The sequence below is a fragment of the Rhinolophus sinicus genome, chromosome X, assembly GCF_036562045.2.
Source record: "Rhinolophus sinicus isolate RSC01 chromosome X, ASM3656204v1, whole genome shotgun sequence".
NCBI classification, from domain to species: domain Eukaryota; kingdom Metazoa; phylum Chordata; class Mammalia; order Chiroptera; family Rhinolophidae; genus Rhinolophus; species Rhinolophus sinicus.
In genome coordinates, this window is record NC_133768.1 from 12,973,457 (window position 1) to 12,986,440 (window position 12,984).

The 12,984-nt window shown below is 42.2% G+C and overlaps 1 protein-coding gene across 9 annotated transcripts in view; it reads left to right on the forward strand.

Annotated features, from left to right (window-relative positions):
- REPS2 (RALBP1 associated Eps domain containing 2) overlaps positions 1–12,984 on the forward strand; it is a 194,789-nt gene that overhangs the window by 153,725 nt on the left and 28,080 nt on the right. The window lies entirely within an intron of this gene.

The window sequence follows — 12,984 nt, forward strand, 5'->3', positions numbered from 1 at the left end:
GGAAGAAACTGCTGGTAAGTTCGAAGATTCAGGTAAAAAATGTGCCTGGGAGGACATAATCAAAATGGCGGTGTGAGGTGAGCCTTTTGAAATCTCCCCTGGAATTTACAACAAACTGAACAACTATAACTCCACAAAGGACTCCCTGCGCAGCAGACAGGCAAGACGAAGAGGCCCACTACTGAAATCATCTAAAGGTGGGCAAATTGTGCGAGCAGGGAGGAGGGAAGGGAGAAGTGCGGAGAGGCGGCCACATGCGGACACAGGACGCAGACCTAACTCAGTGCTCCGAGCTCACTGCATGCTGGAACTACCGCAGCTGCGGGAGAGGAAAAAACTTGGACTGCTAGGGCTCCGCTTATGGCCCACAGGGCTGAGGGGGCAGCATATAACATGGCTGAACCCAACGCTCATGGCAGAGACCTCGGAGAAAAGACTGAGGGAAGAAGGCTGAAAACGGTGGTTTAAGCCCTCACTGCCGAGCAGAGAACAGAGCCTTAGGCACTGAGACTAGCCGCCTCCTCCCTACCGTCCCAGAGCTCGCCCCACCCCCACCTGCCCAGTGCTAGAAACAGAACAGTAGCAGTGTCAGATCAAAAGAACAGAATATTTGCAGTTTTGAGAACTATGGACCGCAGACACGGACTCGCAGCCCAACTAGTTCCGGCAAAGGAGAGGGAGCTGTGGAAGGAGGACCGGCTGTGGCAGTGGTCGCCACCATTGCTCTGGGCCACCTCTCACAACCCACCCTGCCCCTGGCCCCACCTATCTGGGCGGATCCCTGCAGGAGTAAACAGAGCTGCTGAAACACACAGACTCTGAACCTGGTGCAAGAAGAGCTTTGGAACTTCAAAAGCTCTCCGCATACCCACCGGGACACTGCGCCCTGTGACCCAGGCAAACTATTAACAGAGGAGAAGCCCGGCTTCCAGGGAATCCCCCATTGTGTGAGAAGCCGGAATAGTGCAGAGAAAACATAACACTACAGTGTGAGAGAGAATAAAAGACTGCAGTCGGAGAGAAAGTAAAACATTCTACCAACACCTACTGGAAAACAAAAGAAAGGCCTCTATCAACCTGTTGCAGAACCCACTCTTGTAGAAGTTTAGAAAGAGAAATAATAAATCATTAATAGCCATGAATAACCAAGGTAACAAGACAGATCAGAAAGAAAATGAAAAGTATCCAGAAAATAAACTTAAAGATATGGAAATATGTGACTTAAATGACAGAGAATTCAAGATTGCAGTTCTTAAAAAACTCAACAAGATGCAAGAAAACACAGACAGGCAGTTTAATGAACTCAGAAACACAATCAAAGAACAAAATGAACATTTTACCAAAGAGATTGAAATTTTAAAAAAGAACCAAATAGAATTTCTGGAGATTAAGAACTCAATAAAAGAAATGAAGAATGAAATAGCCAGCTTAGGTAGTAGAGTTGACCAGATGGAGGAAAGAATCAGTGACATCGAAGATAGAAACCTGGAAATGACACAGATGGAAGAAGAAAGAGACTTGAGACTTAAAAGAAATGAAAAAAATCTAAAAGAACTTTTGGACTCCATCAGAAAAAGCAATATAACCATAATGGGCTTACCAGACGAGAAGAAAGAGAGAAAGGAACAGAGAGTATATTCAAACAAATAGTCAATGAGAACTTCCCAAACTTGTGGAAAGAACTGGATCCTCGAATCCAAGAAGCAAATAGAAAACCTAATTACCTCAACAGGCCTTCTCCAAGGCACATTGTATTGAAGCTGTAAAAAAATCAACGACAAAGAAAGAATCCTCAAGGCAGCCAGGGAAAAGAAGATGGTAACCTACAAAGGAAAGCCCCTTAGAATATCATCAGATTTTTCAGCAGACACTCTATAAGCTAGGAGGGAGTGGAACCAAATATTCAAACTATTGAAAGAGAGAAATTATGAGCCAAGAATAATATATCCAGCAAAGATATCCTTTAGATATGAAGGAGGAATAAAGACCTTTCCAGACATACAGAAGCTGAGGGAATTTTCTAACACACGACCTGCACTACAAGAAATACTGAAGGAGGCTATTCGACCAGCATAAATAGGGAAAATTTGTGGCAACCAAAACATAAAAGGAGGGGGAGAGTAAAGGCCTGAACCAGAATATGGGAATGGAGAAAGTAAGCATGCTGAAGAAAATGGAATACTCTAAATATCAAACTTTCTTTTACATAAACTTAATGGTAACCACTCAAAAAAAAAAAAAAATCCAGAACTGAAATATATACTGTAATAAAAGAAGAAACAGAGGGAGACATCATAGAATACCACCACACGGAAATAATAGACAACAAAAAGGCAAAGAAACAATGGAGACATAGTCTTACCAGAAAACCAAAGAGAATGATAGGAAATTCTCACATATCAATAATCACCCTAAATGTAAATGGACTGAACTCACCAATAAAAAGGCACAGAGTAGCACATTCGATAAAAAAACTAAATCCAACCTTACGCGTCCTCCAAGAGACACATCTCAGGTACAAGGACAACTATGAACTCAAAGTGAAAGGGTGGAAATTGACACTCCATGCAAGTGGTATCCAGAGAAAATCAGGTGTAGCCATACTGATAGCAGATGAAACAGACTTCAGGGTGAAAAAGATAACAAGAGACAAAGATGGACATTTCATAATGATAAAGGGAACTATACAACAAGAAGACATAATAGTCATCAATATTTATGCCCCCAATCATGGAGTGCCAAAATATGCCAAGCAACTGCTAACAGAACTAAAGGGAGAAATTGATCTAAACAAAATTATAGTAGGGAACCTAAATACATCATTGACAGCTATGGATAGATCATCCAAACATAAAATAAGTAAAATATAGCAGCCCTAACTGACACATTAGATGAAATGGACATAATTGACATTTATAGAGCACTTCATCCTAGAACATCAGACTATATATTTTTTCTAGTGTACATGGAACATTCTCAAGGATAGACCATATATTGAGATGTAAAACTAGCCTCAGCAAATTTAAGAAGATTGAAATCATACCAAGAATATTCTCTGATCACAAGGCTTTGAAATTGGATGTCACCTGCAAAAAGAAAGCAGGAAAAACCACAAATATGTGGAGATTAAGCAACATACTTTTAAAGAATGATTGGGCCAAGGAAGAAATAAGAGTAGAGATCAAATGATACATAGAAACAAATGAGAATGAGAATACATCCTACCAAAATTTTTGGGATGCAGCAAAAGCAGTTTTAAGAGGGAAATTTATATCATTACAGGCCTATCTCAAGAAACAAGAAAAATCCCAGATAAATAACCTCACATTACACCTTAAAGAACTAGAAAAAGAAGAACAAATGAAACCCAAGGTCAGCAGAAGAAAGGAAATAATAAAAATCAGAGCAGAACTAAATGAAATAGAGAACAAAAAGACAATAGAAAAAATTAATGTGACAAAGAGCTGGTTCTTTGAAAAGATTAATAAAATTGACAAACCCTTGGCTAGACTCACTAAGATAAAAAGAGAAAAGACACTAATAAACAAAATCAGAAATGAAAGAGGGGAAGTTATCACGGATGCCACCGAAATACAAAAGATCATCCAAGAATACTATGAAGGACTATATGCCACCAAATTCAGTAACCTAGAAAAATGGACAAGTTCTTAGAAACATATAGCCTTCCTAGGCTGAATCATGAAGAATTGGAAAATAGACCGATCATCAGTAAGGAAATTGAATCAGTCATCCAAAACCTTCCTAAAAGCAAAAGTCTGGGACCAGATGGCTTCACTAGTGAATTCTACCAAACCTTCGAAAAGGATGTAATACCTATTCTGCTTAAACTCTTCCAAAAAATTGAGAGACAGTACCCCATGACTCATTTTATGAGGCCAACAGTACCCTGATATCAAAACCTGGTAAGGATAACACAAAAAAAGAGGACTACAGACCAATATCTCTGATGAATACAGATGCAAAAATTCTAAATAAATTCTAGCAAATCGAAAGCCACAATACATTAAAAAGATTTTTCATCACGACCAAGTGGGGTTCATCCCCGGGCACAAGGATGGTTCACCATACACACATCCATCAATGTGATACATCATGTAAACAAAATAAAGGACGAAAATCATATGATTATATCAATTGATGCAGAAAAAGCATTTGACAAGATATAACATCCATTTATAATTAAAACACTTAATAAAATAGGTATAGAAGGAAAATACCTTAACATAATAAAGGCCATGTATGACAAAGCTTCAGCTAATCTCATAATTAATGGTGAAAAACTGAAGCCCTTTGCTCTACGTTCAGGAACACGACAGGGCTGTCCCCTATCACCTCTGCTTTTCAACATAGTGTTGGAAGTCCTTGCCAGAGCAATCAGGCAAGAGAAAGAAATAAAAGGCATGCAAATTGGGAATGAAGAAGTTAAATTGTCACTCTTTGCAGATGACATGATGCTATATATAGAAAACCCTAAAGACTCCACCAAAAAGCTATTAGAAACAATCAACGAATACAGTAAAGTTGCTGGCTACAAAATCAACGTACAAAAGTCCGTTGCATTCCTGTATGCTAACAATGAAATCTCAGAAAAAGAAATAAAAAAAGGAATTCCTTTTGCAATTGCAACAAAAAGAATAAAATACCTTGGAATAAACTTAACCAAGGATGTGAAAGACCTATATGCTGAAAACTATAAGACATTTTAAATAGAAATTGAAGAAGACATAAAGAAATGGAAAGGCATTCCATGCTCATGGATTGGAAGAATCAACATAGTTAAAATGGCCATATTACCCAAAGCAATATACAGATTTAATGCAATCCCCATCAAAATCCCAATGGCATTTTTAAAGAAATAGAACAAAAATCATCAGATTTGTTTGGAACCACAAAAGACCCCAAATAGCCAAAGCAATCTTAAGAAAAAGAACAATGCTGGAGGTATCACACTCCCTGACTTTAGCTTGTACTACAGGGCAACAATAATCAAAACAGCATGGTATTGGCAGAAAAACAGACACATAGACCAAAGGAATAGAATTGAAAACCCAGAAATAAAACCACATAAATATGGACAGATAATATTTGACAAAGAAGCTAAAAACATACAATGGAGGAAAGACAGCCTCTTCAATAAATGGTGCTGGGAGAATTGGATAGCCACGTGCAAAAGAATGAAACTGGACTGCTATCTGTCACCATGTACCAAAATTAATTCAAAATGGATCAAAGACTTAAGCATAAGACCTGACACACTAAACCGCATAGAAGAAAATATAGGTACTGAACTTATGGACCTGGGTTCAAAGAGCATTTTATGAATTTGACTCCAAAGGCAAGGGAAGTAAAAGCTAAAATAAATGAATGGGACTATATGAAACTTAAAAGCTTCTGCACAGCAAAAGAAACCATCGACAAAATAAAGAGGCAACCAACTGAATGGGAGAAGATTTTTGCAAACAGTGCCTCCGATAAGGGCTAATATCCAAAATATACAAGGAACTCATGCAACTCAACAACAAAAAACAAACAACCCAATTGAAAAATGGGCAGAGGACCTGAAGAGACATTTCTCCAAAGAGGACATACAAATGGCAAATAGACATATGAAAAATGCTCAACATCACTAATCATCAGAGAAATGCAAATAAAACCACAATGAGATATCACCTCACCCCAGTCAGAATGGCTATCATCAACAAGACAAATAGTAACAAGTGTTGGAGAGGCTGTGGAGAAAAGGAACCCTCATACACTGTTGGTGGGAATGCAGACTGGTGCAGCCGTTATGGAAGGCAGTGTGGAGGTTCCTCAAAAATTACGAATAGAATTACCATATGACCCAGCAATCCCTCTCCTGGGTATCTACCCAAAAATCTGAAAACATTTATCCATAAAGACATGTGCTCCAATGTTCATTGCAGCTTTATTTACGGTGGCCAAGACATGGAAACAACCAAAATGTCCTTCGATAGATGAATGGATAAAGAAGTTGTGGTATATATACACAATGGAATACTATTCAAGTAAGAAAAGATGAAATAGGACCATTTGTGACAACATGGATGGATCTTGAGATTATAATGCTAAAAATAAGGCAGACAGTAAAAGTAGAAAACCATATAATTTCAATTATATGTGGTATGTAAAACTGAAAGCAACAAAAGAACAAGACAAAGAAATGAAGGAACAAAAAGCTCATAGACATAGACAATATTTTCGGGGTTACCAGAGGGTAAGGGGGAAGGGGGGTATTAGATGGGGTAAACAGTGTCTAATATATGGTGATGGAAAGAGAACTGACTCTGGGTGGTGAACACACAGTGTGATATATAGATGATGTAATACAGAAGTGTACACCTGAAGCCTATGTAACTTTACTAACAATTGTCACCCCAATAAACTTTAATTTAAAAAAGAAAAAAATTAAAAAAGTGTGCCTGGAGCGAGTTCCATATGGGCAAACTAACGTCCTCATGATGCAGAAGTAAATTGGAACCAGATGATGTAAGGTCTTTAACTGGCTGAGGGATTGTGTTGTGTGCCATAGGCCTTAGGGACCCATTGAGGCTCTTTGAGAAAAAGTGTTTTGATGAGAAGGTGCCTTACAAAAGTAGTTCCTCAGTGGTGTGCAGGGTGGAGTGGAGTGGGGGAAAAACTGAAGGCTGGGAAAAGATGTACTGAAGTTTTTGCAGTGGTCCAGCCAGGAGGTGTGATGAGCACCTGGTCTCCAATGGGCGCGATGGGACCTTTGGAAAGTGGGACTGCCTGGCTGGAACTGCAATCTGAGACATGTCGTTTTTAAGCTACCTACAAAAATTCATAATTTATCAGTGTTGTGTTCGTCTGCTTTAACTGTTATAATGAATTATTTTTATTGTATTTGTGTCCAGAAGGTTTTAAAAGAGCCCAGTAAATAAATTCATGCAGAGTTGTTGGCAGCAGCAGCTGCTACTGCGGCGTGGGGGGAAGGGGAAGGAGGGAGAGGAGCCCTTTTTGCCAGGCAGCAACCCCATCCTCACCCTGCCTCATGCTCTTGGCGAAGATGAGAAGGGGAGGGTTGTACTGCAGGGGCCCCTGGACTTGGATCTAGTAGCCCCTGTAGAGAATGCTCCTCTCGAAGGATTGGGTGTGCAACATGGCATTTGGCACTCAAGTCAAATGGAATATTTTTCCTTTGTTCCTCTATAACCCAGTCTGTAGTTCCGTGTTTCCCAAAGTGTGTTCCACAGAACACTAGTTCTGCTGGATGTTAATAGGAGTTACATGAGAAGAAGTTTGGTTACATGAGAAGAATTTTTGTAAGTAGCGATATAAGTTCGCTGGGTTAATCAAAGGTAGTGGCTCCCTTTACCTCACAGGATTTCAGAGCATGTGACTGCTGTGTGCTCTGACTTTCTAAGAGGGAGATGGACTATGCAGTGCTTCTTAAGCTTATCTAATTCTTTTTCCCTCTGGGCTAGTGGCTGGCAAACCATGAGCCACAGGCCAAAGCTGTCCCGCCACCTGTTTTTGTAAATAAAGTTTATTGGAGCACAGCCTCACCCATTCATTGTAGTGTCTCTGCTGCTTTAGCACTCAAGAGCAGGGTTGCCAAGTTGCAAATGGAGACCTGGAAACCCAGCCATCGAATGGCCTGGGCAACTGAAAATATTCACTGTCTGGCTATTTACAGAAAAAGTTTACCAGTCCCTGCTCTAGAGAATTCGTGGAACTGGTGTTCCCTGGAACCCCGGTTTGGTGGGTTATTCTAGTACGGCTTTGTGCTGACCTGCTTCATTTTACTCAGCTACTATGCTGACACATTTCTTTCCTCTTGTTTTTAACTGTTTTCTCTGTTAAGCATTTACCCATAAGATCAAAACCTGGGTTTCATGTGCCATTGTTCTTCTCTTTCACTTACCACATTCCACCAATCACCAATGACGCACCAGTCTACATTCTAAGTAGCTCTCAAATCTGCCTGTACTCACTCCCACCACACTGGTTGCAATGACCGTCATCTTTTGTCTCGTTTTCTTATTTGGCCTTCTAATTGAGTTCCCTTCCCCCAATGTGCATTGCTTCCAATCCATTTTTCACTGGATCCAGATTAATCTTTCTAAAATACAAATTTAGTTAGATCACTTCCCTACTTAAAATACTTTGGGGGCCCCTGGGGCCCTCAGGATAATTTCCAAATCCCGAACAGGGATGTCAACCGAGTCTAGTCAGGAAAACAAACCACTCTAGGTATTTCATCGGAAGAGATTTCATTCAAGGAATTTGGTACTTAAACAAAAAGAATTGGATGTGTTAGAGGAACATAGATGAGGGAAGGGCACCACATTAGGATTTGGCACAACTTTCTGAAAGTTTAAGACATTGTAAGAACTGAAGAATACAGTTCAGGATGCTCAGCCTGCCTGCAGCACTTAAGCTGTGATTTGAAGGGAAATGTCCGAGGCCACTACAAGACCTTCTGAGGGCTGAAACCCAGGCTTTTCTGCCCACCGCCACCAGAGGAGCAATAACATGGCTTTTCTTTCACCTTCTTGGTTTCATGTGCATGACTCTCAGTGGCAAGAAGGAACTCTGTGGAAAGGAGATTCTATGAATGTAGTTCCCAGGCTTCTACCCACCTGCAATATAGGGAAGGTCATAGAAGCAGAAGATGGTACTGAGTGGCTAATAGACAATCCAGGGCAATGATCTGTAAGACCACATTTGATCCCCTCCACTGCCCTTCTCCAGCTTCCACTCTCCCGTTCCTCTCCACTGTTCACCCTTATTCCACCCCACTAGACCCCAAATTCCAGACATACTAGAGTGGTTGTTTTAGAAGCCCCAAACAATTCACATTTATTATCTCATGATTTCTGTGGGTTAGAGATTCAAGAGCAACTAATCTGGGTGGTTCTGCTCCAGGGTCTCTCGTTGGGCTGTAGTTAAGATGTCGGTCAAGGCTGTAGTCATCTGAAGGCTTGACTGGGGCTGGAAGATCCACTTCTAAGATGGTTCCCCCACATGGCCGTTGGCAGGAGGCCTCACGTCCTTGATACATGGGCTCCTTGTTAGGACTGCTTGAGTGTCCTCACAGCATGGCAGCTGGCTTCCCCAGAACAAGTGATCTGAGAGATGAAGGAGGACCATCCTACAGTGCTTAACCCCCTCTTCTGGGAGCACTTTACCGAGTGTCTCGGGTCCAGTTCCCTGGAAGCAGAACCTGAGATTCTTGGAATGTGACACATAAAATGAATGAAATAAATATCTGAATAACTGAATAAACCCTTCTTCTGGTAGAGAATCAACATGCTTAGCCTCTCTGGGCCTATGTCCATTTCTGGGGAGCCAGCTGAGCAGGAGCCATGTTGTCCTGTCAACCATGGCAATGGGCAAAGCCCCAGAGCAGGTCTCCACATCCTGAGTAGCAGCACCTTCCAAGTTCATGTGACCTATCCAGGATTTTTGTTGCAAAATTAGAATGAAAATATATTTCTCATTTGTGGGTAGGGGAGTATTAATATTAAAATATGACATATTTTTAAAAGGACCCTTAGCTTGAGTTTCAATGAGCTCTTGGCTAAAAGTAAATTTTTCCTGGCTTGCCACATCCTGGCTGGGTACATGTTGTTACACATGGAGCAATGAGGGAAGGACTGCCATTTGCAATATTAATTGTAATCTAAACATTTGTTTCTTTCACGAGATTCAGGCGTTGGATTTCAGCTTAGATAACCAAAACTTTTGGACAAAAGTATATTGTGCATATTGATAGCAGAGTTTTTCCCCCTTTCTCTAACACATGGAGAAAAAAGGGAGCCACTGAGGCCCCCCTACTTTCATGGGTTATCTTACTCCCGAAACTGTTCACTTCAAAAAGTCTGAGGAGAAGCAAAGAAATCTCCCTGGTTTGTTCTACTTTCCAGCTGCTAAGTCTAATGTAAGGCTCATACTATTTTCCTGAAGTGAAATAGTTTATTGGGAAGAAAGGGCTTTTCATATCTAAATCTCATGTTTAGTTTTTTTGTTTTTGTTTTTTTGTTTTGTTTTTAAACCACAAAGCTAGTTTTTCTCCTCCATCTCTTTTCCTGGGATAGTTTCTGGCTCTGGTGACGTTCTGCCTTTCCAGGACCTTCCTGATTCCTGTGTTCCAGGCCCCTCATGAGATTCATTCTTCTGAATGTTCAACAAACAGACCCATTTAGAATCAGTCATGAAGCAGTAGGAAGGGGTGTGGAGGTCTTGAGTTTCTTTGTAAGGAGATTGGTGGTTACACCTAGCCTGACCTAACAATGGGGAGTTCTTTGTTACTAGTCACAGAGCTAGAAAACCCAGGCCCTTGGATGCCATTTCGGGAAGGTAAATTTGTAAATGAAAAAAATATCAGACCGGTCTCACACTGCTTTCTCATCCTTCCCAACCTCCAACCCATTGTTGTTTGTGGTTTTAGAGATGTTTAAGTGAAAGCAAAGGTGATGACAAAGACACTTGAGTACTTTTGCTGTATTCAGGATCCTCATTTTTGTTCAAAAGAGAATCCAAATGATCGTTTTCCTCAGTATTTCCACAAGGAAATTTCACTCATCTCCCCGGGAAAGGGAGCGATAAGGCAAACGCTTCTCTCTGTCTGCCTGATGGTAGAGGGGAGCTGACTGACTGAAAGGCAGGATGGCTAGTCTGTGACTCCTTTCCTCTCTGCTTGGCCAGTGGGACATGCGATGCACACCCACGGCCCATGCAGGGGGCTGCGCCCATGGGCTTGGGGCCAGAACATACGGGTTCTGAGCAATGGATTTTCATGCGGAAGGCAAGAAGTGGTCCTCGGGTCCAAGCGGCAGTTCTTTAGCACAGCTCATGGGCTTATTGGGCCCTCACTCGGCCATCAATAAAGCGGACAGTAGGCTAGCAGATGTTGAAGTAAGACGCCATTTGCCAGAACCCTCAGGGGAGGTGGGTCTGCATCGCCCAGACTCCTGACACTGAGTGGATCCTGGACGGCCTCGCCTAGGTGTTTCCCATGAGCTTCAAACTCACTACGCTGACAAAGCAAGCTCCCCCTCACACCTGCTTCTCCCATGCTTCCCATGTTGGCAATTGGCCTCTGTGTTCTTGGGGTACCCCAGGCTGACATTCTGGGTGTCGGAGCGTAAGAGGCCTTTGAAGCCTCTTTTCTCACCATCCCTATGCAGTGCCCCTCTGGTTGGCTGCACCCTGCTTATCACTCAGGTCTCCACTGGGACATCACCTTCCCCTGAGTCTTTGCTGACCCACAAGGCTGGATACTCCTGAGCCCCCACACTTCCCTACCATCGTCCTAATTCCACTGAGGCATGTTTGGCCAGTCATTTCTCTGCCTCCTGCTAGACTTCACGTTCCTTGTAAACAGGGTCTGGGGCTTGTTCATCCTTGAGTACCAGTGGCAGCATAGGGCCTGCCTGTAGTAGCTGTTCAATAAATAGTTCTTGGCCTAAGAGTAGCTGATGCTGTAGAGCGTAGTGTCACAAAACCAGCTTGGGACCTGCCTGGGCTCAGAATGTGCTATTTGTGTGATCTTGGGTGAGTTGCTTAGTTTCTTGATCCTCAAATTCTTCACTAATAAGATGGGGGTAATAACCACTTCCTAGGCTGCAATGCTGAGATGCAGTAATCTATGCAAAGCACCTAGAGCCATGTATAACACATAGTAAGTGTTCTGTGTTTTGTAATATCAATAGTCATCATAATAATATAGTTAGCCTTAATGAAAAGGAGAAGGCTACGTAACAGAAAGTTGGAACTAGAAATCAGGCATGCTTAGTGCCTGCACAGTGGGTTTAGAACAGGTGGGGAGTTGGTTGGGAACCGAGGTTTCTAGCTCGGGCAGTAAAAATGGAGGAGCAGGTGGGATTAGAATGGACATTCTGGGAAAGAATGGACAAAGAGGGGAAAACGGGTCAGGGGAACTGAAGACAGAACCTTGAGAAATCTTAAATCTGGGCATAAAAGGAGTCAACAGGAAAGAAAGTAGGAGACCGTGGGTTATCAGATGCCAGGGACAGGGGTTTTAAAAGGTAGTCAACGGTGCTGTGCTGAGCAGAAGGTCTAGAGAAGATGAGAAGTGGCAACTGGAATCTGCTAAATGGGAGAGCAGTGGCACTCTTGGGGACAAGCCTTTTCAGAAGAGGCAGGAAGGAAGAAGCCACACACACATGAGGTTAGAGAGGGCCAGGTTAGGGATGACGTGGGCACACGTGTGCTGTGTGTGTTTCTGTAACGCAGGTTCGTGTGTGGGTACAGGACCCATGTCAGTACAATTGTTGGTTCACATGGAGGGTTTTTCTCTCAGCATGTTGTTTTGCGTCAGTGCCTGATAGCAAAGTAGTCGAGCACAGCTGAATGTGGGAACCTCGGAGGTAGGGGGGCGTGGGGAGACATGGCGCCCAGGCTTCCTGGGTCTTCGCTTGGCTGTTGGGTGCCTGCTCTGTCTGAAAGGGCTCTGGGGGCAGGCCTTAACCATCTTTGTGAATTCATTCACTGATTTTGTAACACTTGGCAGCCAGAACCCTCTTTGTTTACTCCTTCCATCACGCTTACACCCCACAACCTTATTTAAGGTAAAAAGTCATATGTACTAGACTGTTTCTTCATTAGGAATTTAATGTATTTTTAAATTTCTGTGTTCTTTATTATTATTATTTTTGTTAGTCTTGGGTTAAATTTTTCATTTCTTTCCCTACCCTATTGCTCCGATAAGCCTTGCTATTTTTAGTTTGAGCTCATGAAGCGTTGGTGTTTCACAATGCCTGTGTCCACTTATAGATGATATCCCCAAGACTCCTTTTCCTAAGGTTGAACAATGCTGGAAGGAGGGACGGGAGGGAAGAGCAGGGTCTATGGAAGGTTTTCCCAAGGATCAGCAGACCTGCCCATGCTTGGCTGCAACTTGGTCTAAATCCGTTTCCCCGTAGTGACTATTTTCCCGAGTGCTCTTCATGATGTATT